Source organism: Pipistrellus kuhlii, unplaced genomic scaffold (genome assembly GCF_014108245.1).
Source record: "Pipistrellus kuhlii isolate mPipKuh1 unplaced genomic scaffold, mPipKuh1.p scaffold_m20_p_13, whole genome shotgun sequence".
Taxonomy (NCBI): Eukaryota; Metazoa; Chordata; class Mammalia; order Chiroptera; family Vespertilionidae; genus Pipistrellus; species Pipistrellus kuhlii.
This window is the reverse complement of record NW_023425438.1, coordinates 31,503,108-31,509,041: the sequence shown is the minus strand read 5'-3', so window position 1 is coordinate 31,509,041 and position 5,934 is coordinate 31,503,108. Positions and strand designations below refer to the sequence as shown.

At 42.2% G+C, this 5,934-nt stretch overlaps 1 long non-coding RNA gene across 1 annotated transcript; it reads right to left on the bottom strand.

Moving 5' to 3' along the window:
• Positions 1 to 653: 653 nt before the first annotated feature.
• On the bottom strand, positions 654 to 5,705 carry LOC118717816. The gene is made up of 2 exons (XR_004987596.2): positions 5,361 to 5,705; positions 654 to 1,767 (listed from the first exon to the last, which is right to left on the bottom strand). It is a non-coding gene; the product is annotated as an uncharacterized LOC118717816 (long non-coding RNA).
• Between the last annotated feature and the right edge of the window lie 229 nt (positions 5,706 to 5,934).

The window sequence follows — 5,934 nt, the reverse complement described above, 5'->3', positions numbered from 1 at the left end:
AATAGTCTAGCTGAAACTTGTTTTGCTCAGTGGATAGAGTGCTGGCCTGCGGACTGAAAGGTCCCAGGTTTGATTCCAGTCAAGGTCATGTACTTTGGTTGTGGGCATATTCCCAGTAGGGGGCATGCAGGAGGCAACTGATCGATGTTTCTAACTCTCTCTCCCTCTCCCTTCCTCTCTGTAAAAAGTCAATAAAATATATATTAAAATATATATATTAAAAAATAATCTAGAATATAAAATGTTAGTATGACCAAAACTATATAATTTCTATAAATAGTAATTTTAATATGTCTAAGTGATGAGGCAAAGAGCTGATCTTTAGTATGGAATAGTAATTCTAATTTGTTTTCCTAAGTTTGTAGCAAATTAAGTCCTCTTGAATGTCTTTATATTCACAAATGAGAAATGTATGATAATGTATAACATCACATATATTCTGGCTCTGCTCTTAATAATGGGTATGACTAATTCTTTAAAATCATTCTTTTTGAATGGTCTAGTGTTAGGAAGAATGGATTTTTTTAATGAGTACAGTTAAGAGTGCTCTGGAGTGATATTTGTAATAACATGCACCCATTTGGTGGTGATACCTACATAATCAGTTGCCAATCAAAGAAATTTGGAACTGAGTAATAGTCGACTATTTAATTATTTTTAAAAATATTTTATTTTGGACAGAAATGGCTTTCCCTACCTTCCGGCACCAACATTTGAAAATTTGAGCAAATATTATTTTCATGCCAGCAAGTTGACTTCTCAAGAAAAACAACACACAAAACAGTTACATTCCGAATTGTTAGAACAGTACTGGCTCCAATTAAAATGTAATACCCATAGTTTTTAGTTTTCATCCACTTAGGGAAACAATAGCTAATGAAAAACAATCTCAAAAGAAAAAAGAAAAACAATAAGAAAGCCCTATTCAGAATGGAGCCAAGTCATCTGGAATCGGGTTGGGTTCATGCTGGGTGGGTAGCTCTCCCAAATGCTGCCTTTTCATCTCCTTCTGCACTCCATAACTCCACTGGGAGCTGGAAACTGAGGGAAAGTGGGAATTGTGCCCAGGCACTAAGCACTGAAAGAATCTGTAACATCTAGTATAGAGAAAGAACAACCCTTGTATTCATGCTGAGAAAATTTTGAGATGAGCCACAACTATTGATCTTCTACCAAAACAACTCAAGTCTTATTTCCCAAGACGACTTCTTTTTAAAAAAATTATAAAATGATGAGGTACAAGGTACACCCACCAGCTGCCAAATTCATTTAGCCAGTAAATCAGTAAATCTGAGATTAGTAAAAAGTCCTGCTGTTCTCTCCTGTGTCTGCCCTGCCTCAAGAGGTGACTCACTCAAATTCACATTGGGCCCAATCTCAGAGGAGGCAATCAGTGGCTAAGAGTGACTGAGCACTTTAGGAAATAAGCACTCTGGTTTCTCAAATGATGGGCCTGATGACGTTTTCACATCTTGGGACCCACTTCTCTGTTGCATAGCATCACCCAAAATCCCCCTCAGAGCTGGTGTGGGGCAGACATGAGAGGCTCCCCAGCTTGGAAAGGACTTTAAGAGGCTAATTGTCTGTGGAGATGAATGGTTACAGTCACTGGGCTCTCGAGATGGAATGCAGCTTATGAAGCAGAGCATTATTATTCCCAAACCCACATTCTGCAGAGGAAGTGGAACTTCTCCAACTGGTTGGTGAGCTTCTCGGTTGTTTACCTTTGGGCTTCGTTTCCAAGAGTAGCTTATTTCCTAGGCCTCGCTGGCCAAAGGGTGGGGGTGGGGGGGTGGGGAACAAAGGTCCAAGTTACAAAGAGGTACTTGATTTTGGGTACCATCTGGTTCCCAAGATGACAACACTCATCAGAACTCAGGAAGGCTACTTTGGTGATTCCTGCCTAGAGTCTGAACTTTCTGGCTCAGGGTAGAGGCATGCCTCCCCACAGGCTTCTGAAAGCATAGACCTGCTAGTTTTAAGTCTACTGTTCCATTTGATGATCACTCAGGCCAGGTTCCCATCACATAAAGGAATTTGAGGGAAGTCTTATCTTTTTTCTTCTCTTTTACATGAGAGTTCCAACCCCAAAGTCCAGGATTTGGAGAAAGGTCTTTCTTCTTTGGAACCTCTTTGAGATATATATATATATATATATATATATATATATATATATATCACAGAGAAAGGGAGAGGAGAGAGAGAGAGAAACATCAGTAATGAAAGAGAATCATTGATCGGCTGCCTCCTGCAGGCCCCCACTGGAAATAAAGCTGAGACTCTGGGAATGAACACTGGCCTGGAATCAAACTGTGACCTCCTGGTTCATAAGTCTATGCTCAACCACAAAGCCATGCCCATCAGGCTTTGGGCCCTCTTTAGAGCAAAGCTCTGGTGACCGTTTGGATGTCCCAGGTCCCTGAACCAGGCAGGCAGGTTAGTTCTGGCTGCTACCCTCACTGTGTACAGGTATTTAGGTGCACCTTTCGTGACAATACTTGTAGTTAAATACAAGGCATCTCATTCAAACAGGAAATTCACATTTTTCACATTGTTTAGCCAGAACTAACACGCTATAGAAGCAGCAGTGCAGATAAGGAATTTGTGGAATGTGAACGTTCTTTGTACTTTTCCCTCTGTTGAGAACATTGCTACTTTCTCCATCCTCTTCAGCACTAGTGTCAATGGTCCGCCTTCCAGAGCCACCTGGTAACTCACAGTTCATCTGGTAACACCTCTGAGAGGATGAGAGGATAGAGCATGGCAAGGTGGTTGGCATTTGAACAGACCCACTTTCAAGTCTCCGGATCAATCCATCATTTAAAAAGTAGGGCTTGCCTAACCAAAACCGGTTTGGCTCAGTGGTAGAGCGTCAGTCTGCGGACTGAAAGGGCCCAGGTTCGATTCTGGTCAAGGGCATGTACATTGGTTGCAGGCACATCCCCGGTGGGGGGTGTGCAGGAGGCAGCTGGTCGATGTTTCTCTCTCATTGCCATTTCTAGCTCTCTATCCCTCTCTCCTCCTCTCTGTAAAAAAAATCAATAAAATATATTTAAAAATAAATAAATAAATAAATAAATAAATAAAAATAAAAAGTAGGGCTTGAGGGAGACTAATTAAGGGGGAAATAGAAGAATCAGAAAGGCCTGGTGTCCATAAAGCCAAGGAAATGATAAGGTATGCTGTAAAGTGGACAGGTAAGACAGGTGAGTGGACAGGATCATGAAGAAAAGGGCTTTCCAGGAGCTTGGCTGTGAGGGAGAGAGATTTTTATTTTAAGAAGGGAGAGACTTGGTCATGGTTCTAGAGCACATGTGTCAAACACAAGGCCCGCGGGCCAAATCCGTCCCGCCAGGCCTTGCAATGAGGCCCGCACCGAGCTGTCATCACTGCACTCCGCTGCTTTTCCATCACAATGACAGTTTATGACTGTTCAGTAAACCATTCGGCCCGCGATTTAGGCTGGATTTTAGATTTTGGCCCCTTCTCTGATTGAGTTCGACACCCCTATAGAGGAAGGTTCAGAAATAGGGAGAAGGAAAATCACAGAGCAAAGGCCCAAGAGTGGTTGGATCCAGAGTCCAAGAGGACGATTTGGGAAGGAGAAAATACAGCTTTTCCCCTTTGAAAACTGAGGAGAAGGCTGGAAAGTGAGTTTGATCGTAGGACAGTTTGAAGTTCTAAGGGTGGAAGTTGAGAGAGTTCATGAAATAAAAGCTGTTATGGACTAAATGTTTGTGTCCCTCAAAAATTCATATATTGAAGTCCTAACCCCCAATGTGTTTCTATGGGGAGGTGGGCCCTTTGGGAGGTAATTCGGTTTAGATGAAGTCATGAGGATGGAGCCCCCATGATGGGATTAACATCCTTAGAGTACAGGAAGAGACCAGAGCCATCTGAAAACCAGGAAAAGGGCTCTCACCAGATATGGAATTCAAGACACCTTGATCTTGGACTTCTCAACCTCCAGAAATGTGAGAAATAAATGTCTGTTATTTAAGCCACCCAGTCTATGACATTTTGTTATAGCGGCCCAAACAGAATAAAACAGAAGCTTTGGTCATCTGCTGAGAGAAGTGTGATCATGGTTGGGGAGGGATCAGGTCGGTATAGTGGTGAAGGTGGAAGCTGGGAGAAAAAGGAGAGGAAAGAGCCTGTGAAAGGATGGTTGTGCTGAGAGCCCAAGTGAGGTCAGAAGACACTGTGGTTTGCTGAACCCAAACCACAAGAGTGTGAATTCCTCTGACCACATTCAGGAGCCCTCAGATAGATCCAAAGAAGGAAAATGCAGTTAGCCTTTGAACAACATGGAGATTAGGAGTGCTGATTCTCTTTGCAATTGGAAATCTAAGTATAACTTTTGAATCCCCCAAAAATTTAGTTTTCCCTTGGTGTCTACAGGGAATTGGTTCTAGTATACCTGCAGATAGCAAAATCTGTGAATGCTCAAGTCCTCTACCTAGAATGGCATAGATCAATGCATACTGTCAACCCTCTGCATAAGGAAACTCCCAACCACTAATTGAAAACAGTACATGTATTTATTGAAAAAAATCTGAAAAAAGTGGACCCAAATGATTAAAACCCATGATGTCCAAGGGTCAACTATAATTGGGTTGATCCATAGAAAAGGGTTTGTGGGACTAACACAGTGAAAAAAAAAGGAATGAAAAGAATGAGGTTGATGGTAAGACAGTGACAGAAAAGTTGTGCCCTGGGATCCAGCCATGATGGGCTAAAAGAAGAGTGGAGATAAATGGCAGATGGACTGGGGGGAAATGGGTGATGGAGCTGGAAGAATAAGGGATAGGTGTGAGGTTAGATAGATAGATAAACAGAGGCAGAACAAGTCTAGATTGCTAAAGTGGAATAGAGTTGAAGATTTTTGATAAGACATTATCAAATAATGCTTTTAGAAGATTAATTTTCTTTTTTTTCTGAAGGAAAATAGAGGTCAGCATATCACTTAGAAGGCTAATGTAATGGTTCAGATCAGAATGCATATTGCAGCTTCCCTCCTGTGCACACAGCAATCACCATTTATGGACAACCATGCTCTCCTCCTAAAAACTCAAAATTATTTTCAACATAGGACTCCAGGAGCAACTACTAATTATTTGGAATTGGCCCCTGAGGTGGAATCATCTTCTAGTTCTGGTCCAGATGAAAAGTATTGTAATAAGCCTTCGTTAGATTTTCAGCAGCAGAGATCAAGTGACAGAAGGAGAAAGGACATCTCACAACCCAGACTCAGTTCGTTGGATCTCAGAACCCTGACGGGGCCAAGGGACAATCCCAGAACTCAAAATTGCCCTGAGGATACCCATAAGCCCAGCTTCTCCTAAAGCCCCAGCGCTCACCTGAACTGTTCCTCATTGTCTAGGATGGAAGTCCCAGATGGGTTAGCTTTGGTCGGCTTCCAGAGGTGGAGAATGAGGCAAACCACAGGTCTCATAACTAAATGATCTTCCACATAAGAACAGATGAGTAGTTCTTCTGGCCACAGCTCATGGGAGGATGCAGTTAATTCTTTTTAGTCACTCTGGGTCTAAGTGTCCTCAAAGCTAGACCTAGCCTGAGGCTGCTAGAACCAGAACTAGCTTTGGACCCACCTCTGAGAAACACCTTTCATGTTAATATTTTTTTTCCTTTTGAGTTGAGAGCCTTTAGCTGGAAGGAAGCCTTCCTTCCTCTCTGCTGGAACCCCTTGCTTTTAGGCCTTTGTTTTCTTCAGCCATTGCAAAACTCGTCTCTGATTACCCAATATGGGCAATGTGCAATGCAGTGACCTGATGACAGCACCGAGACTATGGAATCCCATTAAGCCCAGTGGTGGTAATACATCAGATATTCATATAAGTAGTTTCCAATACTAATCCTTGACTTGTCGCCACAACTTCCTTTAGAACGTTATTAATATTAAACAGGATCAGT